Genomic DNA, 11,639 nt, shown 5'->3' on the forward strand with positions numbered 1-11,639 from the left:
CTGGACCTGCTTGGTGCCTCAACTCATTCATCAGCAGCACCTCCACAATGAAGCCTTGTTTCAACAAAACAATCTTGCCCAGAGAAAAGGTTGTCAGGGCTATTTCCAGCTTCTTTTACAAGAAATCATAACAAAAGGGACCATGCCCAGAGCCCAAAACCTCTGAGAATCCAAGTTTCCAAGTGTTCACCTTTGTAGTTTACAACAAGTCAAGGGAATTGGTGCAATTTTGGCAGGTACTCCAACTGTCTCCAGAGACAAAGTAAGAACAATTCCCTCATCATGTTAATCCTTGCCCATGACTCCAAAATCACATTATCCCAACATTATACATCCCTTGGAAGTTTCTCACTAACAGGGTCAGGGGCAGGAAGGAAGGAGGACAAACAGGTGAGTTATTAGAGAGCTCACATGAGATAGGAGAACCCTCTGCATGAATCACACACAGAGGCTGAACCTTGATGACCTCTGAGCCAAACTCTGCCTCATCTGACCTTAAGAACCACCTTCAGCCTGCACCTGCTTGGTGCCTCAACTCATTCATCAGCAGCACCTCCACAATGAAGCTTTGTTTCAACAACTCAATCTTTCCCAGAAAAAGGTTGTCAGGGCTATTTCCAGCTTCTTTACAAGAAATCAAAATAAAAGGGACCATACCCAGAGCCCAAAACCTCTGAGAATCCAAGTTTCCAAGTGTTCACCTTTGTAGTTTACACCAAGTCAAGGGAATTGGTGCAATTTTGGCAGGTACTCTAACTGTCTCCAGAGACAAAGTAAGAACAATTCCCTCATCTTGTTAATCCTTTAAAAAGCATTGTGTGGAGAAAATCAAAGCTCAGTCCTACCTTGAGCTGCTGCCGTCACACCACCTCTGACTCAGCCCTCCCAGGCTAAAAGAGAAACCTCCCCAGGTGCCACCTTAATAAAGCCCTTAAAAAAAAAAATAGAAAAGCTGCTCCTTTGCCAGCTGAATTCAGAGCACCTGAGGTCTCCCCTCGTTGGTTGCAGCTGATGAGAATGTCTGACCTGTGCTGGGTTTGACCTGAGAGGAAAGGAGCCCTGAAAGCAGAAAGCTCAGCAAAATCCAGCTGGGACCTGCCCCTCCTGTTCCACACCGAGGGATTTGCCTTGTTTAATTCAGTTTGTGGGGAGGAGAAGTAAAGGTTGGTGTTGCCCTGGTGATTCCTTGGGGTAACAGGGCTGGACAACCAGGAATGACACCCTGAGGTGACTCGGTGGCCGTGCTCAGGGTGCACAAACTGAGTTTCCTGGAAAAATCATCCTCTTCTGTTTGAGGAACCCACTCCTTGTGCTACCCTCTGCTTTCTAGGCTCATTAAAAAACCACTTTCCCTGTGCAGAACACCTAAGCTCATCCCAGGACTTAGAAGGGCCTTGAGCTCCAACTTCTCCAGCCAGGAGAAGTTTTTATGAGCCCAGTGAGCTGATTTACACTGCCAGGAGTCACAGGTGGCTTCTGCTGCATCCTCCTTTTCTTACAAACAGAGCAATTCCCAGCAAAACTAATCAAAGACACAAACCAGAGCTGCAGAATGGGTTCGTAGAATCATAGAATCAGCTGGGTTGGAAGGGACCTCTGAGATCATCAACTCCAACCCTTGATCCAACCCCGCCGTGGTTCCCAGCCCATGGCACTGATGCCACATCCAGTCTCACCTTAAAAACCTCCAGGGCTGGAGAATCCACCCCTTCCCTGGGCAGCCCATTCCAATGGCTGAGCACCCTCTCTGCAAAGAAATTCTTCCTAATCTCCAACCTAAACCTCCCCTGGCACAGCTGCAGACCCTGAGCCCTCTTGTCTTGCTGAGAGTTGCCTGGGAAAAGAGACCAACCCCCCCCTGGCTCCCCCCTCCTGTCAGGGAGTTGCAGAGAGTGAGGAGGTCTCCCCTGAGCCTCCTCTTCTCCAGGCTGAACAGCCCCAGCTCCCTCAGCCTCTCCTCATGGGAATTGTGCTCCAGTCCCTTCCCCAGCCTCGTTGCTCTCCTCTGGACCTGCTCCAGGACCTCAATGTCCTTCCTGAGCTGAGGGCCCAGAGCTGGACACAGCACTCCAGGGGTGGCCTCACCAGCACTGAGTCCAGGGCAAGAATCACTTCCTTGGCCCTGTTGGCCACACTGTTCCTGATCCAGGCCAGGATTCATTGGCCCTCTTGTCCCCCTGGGCACACTCTGGCTCCTGTTCAGCTTCCTGTCCATCCCCACTCCCAGCTCCCTTCCTGCCTGGCTGCTCTCCAGCCCCTCTGTCCCAGCCTGGAGCTGCCAGGGGTTGTTGTGGCCCAAGTGCAGGACCCGGCCCTTGGCCTGCTTGAACCTCATCCCGTTGGAATCAGCCCATGGATCCAGCCTGGCCAGGTCCCTCTGCAGAGCCCTCCTGCCTTCCAGCTGATCCACACTCCTCCCCAGCTTGGTGTCATCTGCAAATTTGCTGATGGTGGGCTCAATGCTGGTTGACCAGGATGGAACTGCAAAACATTCCCAGAGATCCCTGGTTGGCAGCATCCAGAGGACTTGGAAAGTAATGGAGATCACAGAATCATTTAGGCTGGAAAAATCTCCGAGGTTGAGTCCACACCTTGTCACCTAGACCAGAGCCCTGAGTGCCACATCCAGGCATTTCTTGGACACAGGTGGATCCATCTGTCCCCATCTGATGTCAACTCCAGCTTGAACTTTGCTTTTTGTTAGATTTCTCTCTCTATCAGCACTGCAGGGATCATTCCTGGGGAATTCCAGGTCTCTTCTCCCAGGGAACAAGCGACAAGACGAGAGGAAACATCCTCAAGTTGTGCCAGGGGAGGTCGAGGTTGGATATTAGGAAAAATTGCTTCATGGAAAGGGTTGTCAAGCATTGGAGGCTGCCCAGGGCAGTGGCGGAGTCCCCATCCCTGGAAGGGTTTAAAAAACATGGATATGGCACTTGAGGACATGGTTTAGTGGTGAATGTGGTGGTGGTGCTGGTTGATGGTTGGAATCTTGGGATTTATGATCTCAGAGGTCTGTTCCAACCTTAACAATTCCATATGTGGAATAAAGAGACACAGGCAGATCATTGCTGGCCTGAAGCACATAAAATCATGGAATGGTTTGGGTTGGAAGAGACTTGAAAGCTCATCTCACTCCACCCCCTGCCATGGGCAGGGACACCTTCCACCAGCCCAGGTTGCTCCAACCTGGCCTTGGACACTTCCAGGGATCCAGGGGCAGCCACAGCTTCTCTGCCCGACCTGTGCCAGGGCCTCCCCACCCTTTCAGCCAAGAATTCCTTCCCAACATCCCATCTGAACCTCCTCTTTTTCACTTTGAATCCTTTCCCCCCTTGTCCCATCACACGAATCCCACCCGGATCACTTGGATCGCTCCCCAATTCCACCCGCCCGCGATGGCCCAACGCTCCCACCCAGAGGCCTCCCTTCAACCCACGGCCCTGCTTGGGCAGCACCCAAGTCCCAGCTCTAAAACCAAGGAGGAACAGGGTTGGAAAAGCCTTCGGAGTGTGCCTGACCCCTGGCCCTGGGCGAGTTTAAGCCGCGCTCTGGGCGAGTTTAAGCCGGGCCTACAGAGGCCCGAGCGAGCCCGCGCAGGCCTTGCTGAGCCTGGCAGGAGTGTGGTGTTTTCATACTCTGGATTTCTGTGGCAATTGGTGGCAGAATCCATTCCCTGCCTTCCACTCTCTCTCCCTGCCTTCCATTCCCTCTCCCTGCCTTCCATTCCGTGGGCTCACCCTCCAAGGAACCGCAGCAGAACAAACAGTGGGCGCCCGCCTCTCCCTTCTCCCTCCGCCCTCCCCGCCGGCCCCGCTGCTATTTATGGGTCCCCCGGGGGGGGGAGAAAACAGTCGTGGCCATCGTGTTTGTTTGAGGGTTTGCTGTCATTTCCTGGGGTTGGAGAGTGGCCTCTGAGGTTAAACCACAGCCAGCTCTGGCGGCCGCCTCTCCGTCATTCCCAATTGTCCCGCGCTAAGGTGGCTCTGCCTTCTTTCCTCGGAAGGTCGGGGGATTGTTTGGTGGTTCTGGGGGGATGGAAGGGAGTGAAGAGAAAAAAAGAGGCTCTTCCTTTTTTTAGGCTTGTGGGTTTCTGAGAAAGACCAGCGTGGCTGACCCAGCCAAGGTCAGCCTGAGGTTGCCGGGATGGGATTTGGAGCAGCGGGAGGCTGAACCCGGCTCTGCTTTGAGAGGATTCCCCGGAGGGGTTCCGAGGAAAATGTCAAGAATCTCCTGCTTCTGCCTCCTTCCAGCGGGGTGTTCTGAAAGTCTTTCCCCCTGAGAAAAGCAGGAGAAGGCCATTCCTTATAAAGCCTTTCCCCTGCCGGGGCAGGATCGGCCACATTTGGGTTGTGTCCTGACCTTTTGCTACTGTAAAGCTGAATTTCCACGGCCGTGCCAAGGGGTGATCCTTGTCCTGGCTTCCAGTCTTGCTCCCTGATGGGAGGACGCGGTCATTTCTCCAGCCACAGAGAGACAAATTCTTCCCAGCTCGTCTCTGTCAGTGCCTAAGACTGGAAACTTAGCTCATGGTCATGGATGCATCCCAGAACCGAGGGTTTGGGCTCTGATTCATGCCTGGAGGGAAGGGAAGGAGCTCAGAGCATGACTCCATTGACTTCTCCGAGTTACTCTGAGGAGTCCACGAGGGGAACAGTGGAATGGAGTTCATAGGACACCAGGCAATAAGGGAATTGGAATTTTAATTAATATCATGGAATCCCAGAATGGTTTGGGGTGGAAAAGACCCTAAAGACCATCTCATTCCCACCTTTCCCTGTGCAGGGACACCTTCCACTAATCCAGGTTGGTCCAAGCCTTGGACACCTTTCCCATCCTGCTTTGTGATCCTGGTGATGCCATTGTCTCACAGAGCTTTTATTCCCCCTTTCCCCTCTTTTCCCAGTTGAAACATTGGCTGGGGTTAGTCCTTTCTAAAGCATGGATCAGAGAGTTGGATTTGATGACCTTTCTGGGTCCCTTCCAACATGAAAACTTCCACAACTCTATGACTTAATGAACATATTCATTGTGAGATGCTAAACCTGAAAATTTACACCCCTACAGATTGGACCAGACATTTTCCAGGGGTTTTGAGCAGAGCTGAGGCACTGGACTAACTTATATTTGACTTCCCATCTGTGTGATTTCACAGAAATGGTGCCAAGCAGGGAAGAGAAAACAATTTGGACGAAGAAGTGAAGTTGTTTCGTGGTAAAGATGAGAGAGCTGAAGGAGGTGAGAGCAAATCTGAAGCAGAAAAAAAAAGGTTGATGACAAGGTTTCCATTATTCCCAAAGGAATATCAAAAGATTGGACTAGTGGGCATGAACCACCTCTTTGGAGCTTAATTCAGACCTAAATGTTCAGTCTCAGGTGGCTGAATTCACCCCTGCAATGGGAGCTGAGCAGAACCCAAACCCCCAGGGCCAAAAACACAACTCAAACCCCTCCCGTGTTCCAGAGGCTCTACTTCATTCACTAATTCTCTTTAAAATTACTCTTTTTGGAAAGAAAAACCAAAAAAACAAAGGCAGAGAGGACTCCACACATGGCAGGGGGGTGTCTTCATCCAGGATTGGTGTCCTGGGTCCTCTTTGAGCAGAAGCTCCAATTCCCAGCAAGAGAAATCCTGGGATCAGCACCTTCTGTTGGGGGGTTTCCACTTGTCATGTGGGATCTGGGAATTCCACTGTGGCTGAGCCAGATGTTGTGACACCTGTGTGTGACACCCTCTATAACCTGATCTGGTTCTCCCAGAAGTTCTCCCAGATCTCACCTGAGAGAACCCAACACAACAGATCATGCCCTACTCACCCTTCCCTCAGAAAAATGGGATTATTTTCATCTCCTTCCCTTTTCCAGGATGTTTTAGGGATGCAAAGGGCAAGAATTCATGGAGGAAAGGTGCCTGTCTGAAGCATGGACAAGATTCCACTGGGATGAGGACAAGGAAAGAATCAGAGTCATCCCAGCAGGAGATAGGCAGGGCCAGGCAAAAAATTTACCATCAAACACAAGTCCTGGGTCTTCTTTGAACCCCCTGGAATGGAAAAAGGGCTGGAAAGGAATTTTATAGAATCATGGAATGGTTTGGGTTGGAAGGGACCTTAAAGCTCATCCAGTTCCACCCCCTGCCATGGGCAGGGACACCTTCCACTGGCCCAGGTTGCTCCAAGCTGGCCTTGGACACTTCCAGGGATCCAGGGGCAGCCACAGCTTCTCTGGGAAATCCATTCCAGCCCCTCTTCACCACTCTCTGACTAAAGATCTTCTGCCTAAAACCTGATCTAATTTGATTTTAATAATTTTAATTTTCTTGGTCTTTATCCTCTTTCCCTCCCCTTCTTCAAAAATCCACCGTCCTCACCACTCCCAAGGTTTCCTGAAGGTCTCAGCACGCCCTTGGCTGACGGGACAAGGGGCTGGTGCTCCCCAGAGCTGCTCAGCTCTGCAGCAACAGGACTCAGGAGGAACTCAGAACAAGTTTTTATGGAACACTTGGAGCCAGCCCTGGCATTTTTTGGCCCGGGACTGCTCCGTTTTCAGCAGCAGCATCAAGACACGTCGCTGCCATCACATCAGAGGACTGTAAAAGAGAGAGTGTTAAAATCCTGAGGCCCTGCAAGAAGGGACATTTGAAGAAGCCAAAATCCACCCACTGAATGCACAGAAACCCCGGAGAGCAGCCAAAAGCAAAGGTTGTCCCTCTCCTGGGCCACCACCACCGGCCAAACCTCATTTTTTAAAGGGCTTTTCTCTTTTCCCTCCCCAGCCCAGCAGTGCTCCTGTTTCCCACTCCTGGGAAGCTGGGAAGATTTATGTGCCTTAGTGGAGCCACTGCCCCAGGATCCTGTATAAAAATGGCTTTTAAAGCAGCTGAGATGAGTCACCAACCCCAATGTCCAACCCCGGCAGCCCCGTCCGGGGAACGAGCTGTTGACAGACCACTGGGAAATGACTGTGAGCGAGAACAGCCTCTTGTCTCTGCCTCAAGCACCCTTGACCTTGCTTTGAGATCTCAGAAGTGGCCTGTGAGACATATGAAGCCAATTACTTCGGCCTAAAATTGCCCTTCAAGGGCCTCATTCCACTGTAAACCCCCCCCCCCTTCCCACCCCAGCTCTCTGCCGAGCTTCCGAGTGTCATTCCAAAAACCAGGGGGCCGAGTGAGACAAACCCCACCAGACAGCCCCCAGCAGCAGCAGGGCAGCTGATTAGCACTGGTGTTAATTATTAACTCCTTGGCTGCTCTGGGAGAAGCCAGGAAAGCTGGGACATGGGTGCTGCTGGCAGAGGGGGTTTGGGCTGGGCAGCAACTCGTGGGGTGGGTGAAGGTGGCACAAGGATTTACCAGACTGGGGCAAAACAGACCCTGTGGATTTTTCCTACAAGGAGAGGAAGGACAGAATGAAGGGGGAGAGAGGAGACAGAGCTTAAGAAAGCCACTGAATTCCACTGCTGAAGAGAGGAGGAGGCACCTCCTGTTTCAACCCAGCATCTTTTGGGTGGAGATGCCACAAGGCTTTTCCCCACTGGGGTAAAACAGGGTAAAAGGAAGGACAGAATGAAGGGGGAGAGAGGAGACAGAGCTTAGGAAAGCCACTAAATTTCAAACCCACTGCTGCAGAGAGAAGGAGGCACCTCCTATTTCAACCCAGAATCTTTTGGGTAGAGATGCTACAAGGTTTTTCCAGGCTGGGCTAGAACAGACGCCATGGATTTTTCCTGCAAGAAGAGGAAGGACAGAAAGAAGGGGGAGAGAGGAGACAGAGATGGGAGAGCCACTAAATTCCACTACTGGAGAGGAGAAGGAGGAAGGAAATGGAGGAGACACCTCTTATTTCAACCCAACATCTCATGGGGTGGGTGGAGATGGCACAAGGTTTCTCCAGACTGGGGTAAAAGAGACCCCCTGGATTTCTCCTACAAGGAGAGGAAGGACAGAAAGAAGGGGGAGAGAGGAGACAGAGCTTGGGAGAGCCACTAAATTCCATGACTGGAGAGGAGGAGGAGGAAGGAAACAGAGGAAACACCTCCTTCTTCAACCCAACATCTCATGGGGTGGGTGGAGATGCCACAAGGTTTTTCATGCTGGGGTAAAATAGACCCTGTGGATTTTTCCTACAAGAAGAGGAAGGAAAGAAGGGGGAGAGAGGAGACAGAGCTTAGGAAAGCCACTAAATCCCACTGGTGAAGAGAGGAGGAGGCACCTCCTGTTTCAACCCAACATCTTTTAGTGGAGATGCTACCAGGTTTCTCCAGATTGGGGTAGAACAGACCCCGTGGATTTTTCTTATAAGGAGAGGAAGGGCAGAATGAAGGGGGAGAGAAGAGGCAGAGCTGGGAGAGCCACTAAATTTCACTACTGGAGAGGAGGAAGAGGAAGGAAAGAGAGGAAACACCTCCTCTTTCAACCCAAAATCTCGTGGGGTGGGTGGAGATGGCACAAGGGTTTTCCAGACTGGGGCAAAACAGACCCTGTGGATTTTTCCTACAAGAGGAGGAAGGGTAGAATGAAGGGGGAGAGAGAAGACAGAGATGGGAGAGCCATGAAATTCTGCTACTGGAAAGCAGGAGGAGGAAGAAAACAGAGGAAACACCTCCTCCTTCAATCCAACATCTCGTGGGGTGGGTGGAGATGGCACAAGGTTTTTCCACACTGGGGTAGAACAGACCCCGTGGATTTTTCCTACAAGAGGAGGAAGGAAAGCAGGGGAGGAGAGGAGACAGAGCTTAGGAAAGCCACTGAATTCCAAATTCCACTGCTGCAGAGAGAAGGAGTCACCTCCTGTTTCAACCCAGCATCTTTTGGGTGGAGATGGCACAAGGTTTCTCCAGACTGGGGTAAAACAGACCCTGTAGATTCCTCCTGTGAGAAGAGGAAAGACAGAAAGAAGAGGGAGAGAGGAGACAGAGCTGGGAGAGCCTCTAAATTCCACTGTTGAAGAGAGGAGGAGGCACCTCCTATTTCAACCCAGCATCTTGTGGGGCGGGTGGAGATGGCACAAGGTTTCTCCAGACTGAGGTAGAACAGACCCTGTGGATTTTTCCTACAAGAAGAGGAAGGACAGAAAGAAGGGGGAGAGAGGAGACAGAGATGGGAGAGCCACTAAATTCTACTGCTGCAGAGAGGAGGAGGAAGGAAACAGAGGAGGTACCTCCTTTTCAGCCCAGCCCCCAGAAGCCGCAGCCGTCACAGTTTCATGGGAGACTGGGAAAAAAAGGACTTTCCTGCTTTGCTGGCTTGCCCTAAAAAGCTTTTCCTCTGCCTGCTGCCAGAAGCTCCCCAGACTGTACCAGCCTGCACCAGTTGTGTCCTCCTGAGCACCAGCTTTGGGCACTGCAAGTGCTGCCTCCAGCCAGGGCTGGAAACCATCGTTGGGTTTGGGCAGAGAACCAGGGCTGGAGCCCCCCGGGCCAGGCTGGGGAGGAACTGGCTGAACATCAAGAGTTTGGGCCAAGGAGGTCACTGCAATGCTTTGCTTCAGCAGAGCTGGGCTCCAGACTCTCCAAAACTCCACGAGCAGCTCCACACTCCCTTGGACAGGGTTGGGAAGCAGCAGCTCAGAGCCCTGAAGGTGCAGGTCCATCAGCAAGGAGGGAATTCCACCACTGGGAGGGAACCTCCAGCTCTGCCTCAGATATTTTGAGGTCTGTACATTGAATTCCTGCTTCTCCCTCTCCCAAATCTTTGTTGTTAATGGCGAATTAACCGGGAGAATTAATTGGCCGGGAACATCCAGGGTCTCGTTTAAGATGCACCCATAGGATGCATCAAGACCTCCAGGACAAACACGTGGCTCAAATCTTATTCCAGAAAAGCAGGATGGGCAGGGATAGGGCCAAAATCCCTCCCAAATCCATGATCAGGGTTAAACCAAAGGTCTAACTCCAGCAGCAGATGTTTAAGGAAGACTTGAGACCAGCAAAGTCACGGAGCTACATTTTCCCAGGGTCTCGCTGGATGTTCCCTGGGATGTTCAACCTGTCCCCCAACACATCACCTGAGCGTTTTCCAGCTCATTCCAAGCTCTACATCCCTCATTTCCCACCCTGGAAACGGGACAAAGCTCTGCCACAGCCAAGCAAGGGGCAATTCCTTGTCACTCAAGTGGCACCAGCAGGACACCATCCAAACCTCCTGGATGCCTCTGCCCACGGGGATGTACCTTTCAACACAGGAGCATGTTCCAGGCACCACTTCCACCCTAAAAAAAAAATAGGATAAAAATAAATTTAAAAAAAAAAAAGAGGAAAAAATGACAGAAAGGACAAAAAAGAAAAAAAAAAAGAAAGTAAAGGGGGTGAGGGCAGGAAAAAAAAAAGGCAAAAAGCTCTTTAGTGTGAACTGACAGTGACCTGTCAGAAATATGTTGCATTCAAACTTTCCCATAGAGCACTGAAAATTTGTTCCTTATGAAAGAGGAGGGGTGGGGGGGGGATGTACCCAGTTCAAAGGAGAAGCTGGAGAAGGGAAGAATTCCGTGGCCACTGCTGTGATGTGGGTTTTTTTTTTCATTTGCTTTCCCCCTCCTTCCTTTCCAACCCCCGATTCCTGCGCAGTCGTCCCGAATCTCCCCATTCCTGCCCAGTGCACAGAAAATATTTTTTAAAAAAAGAGAGAAAAGTTGGGGAGGAGGGGAAGGGAAATCTCCAATTTGTGGGAACTGCTGGTGTTTTAGTGGGAATGCAGAGAGGTTTTTTGTGGACTTTCCCATGCTTTGAGCTCAGAACACTATTTTTACAGTGCCTTTTGGAACGGGAGGGGGGAGGGATTAAAGCAGTGTAAAAGCAGTAAATACATTGAAATGTCAGTGGCTCACAGGTTGCAGGAGCTGTTAGTGTTATTTATGGTTTTAATCCTACTTATTCCTAGGGGTATCCACAGTAGTTGGGACTCCATGACACAAAGCCTGGAAAAAAAAACTACTCCTGACCCTCAGGAGGAATTTTGTGACTCTCCCTAAGTGTATTTTGCCCCCAAAAGGTGTAAAGTTTAGTGGAGGAGTGAAAAATGGTTGGGATCATCCTGCCTTTCATGGCAGGGAGTGTCCTGGCCACTGGTCACTTGAGCTGGGCCTTCATGGAATGATTAGAGTTGGAGAAGACCTCCAAGAGCATCAAATCCAACCTTTGCCCCAACATCACCTAAACCAGAGCAGGAAGTGCCACATCCAGGTGTTATCAAAGGCATCTGGAGCCCTGGAAATGTCCTGAAGTGCTTAGAGAACCCCTGGACTTGCCATAAATGCTCAGAGGAATAGGGATGTTGATATGAAATGTGGGATTTTGGCTTTAGGAGATGTTTAAGATGCACCCATAGGAGGTATCACGTTCTCATGGAGATCCCCAAGACAAAAATGTGGCTCAAATCTTATTCCAGGAAAACCTTTCACTGCAAGGAGGATCCTGGCCATTGGTCACCTGAGCTGGGCCTTCATGGAATCCTGGAATAGAATCAGGAACATGGGAAAAGACCTCCAAGAGCATCAAATCCAACTTTTGCCCCAACAGTAAGTGCCACATCCAGGTGTTATTAAAAGGATCTGGAGTCCTGGAAATGTCCTGAAGTGCTTAGAGAACCCCTGCAATGTAACAGGACTTGCCATAAATGCTCAGAGAAATAGGGATGTTGA

This window comes from Neopelma chrysocephalum, unplaced genomic scaffold (genome assembly GCF_003984885.1).
Source record: "Neopelma chrysocephalum unplaced genomic scaffold, ASM398488v2 Primary Assembly neopelma1_174, whole genome shotgun sequence".
Lineage (NCBI taxonomy): Eukaryota > Metazoa > Chordata > Aves > Passeriformes > Pipridae > Neopelma > Neopelma chrysocephalum.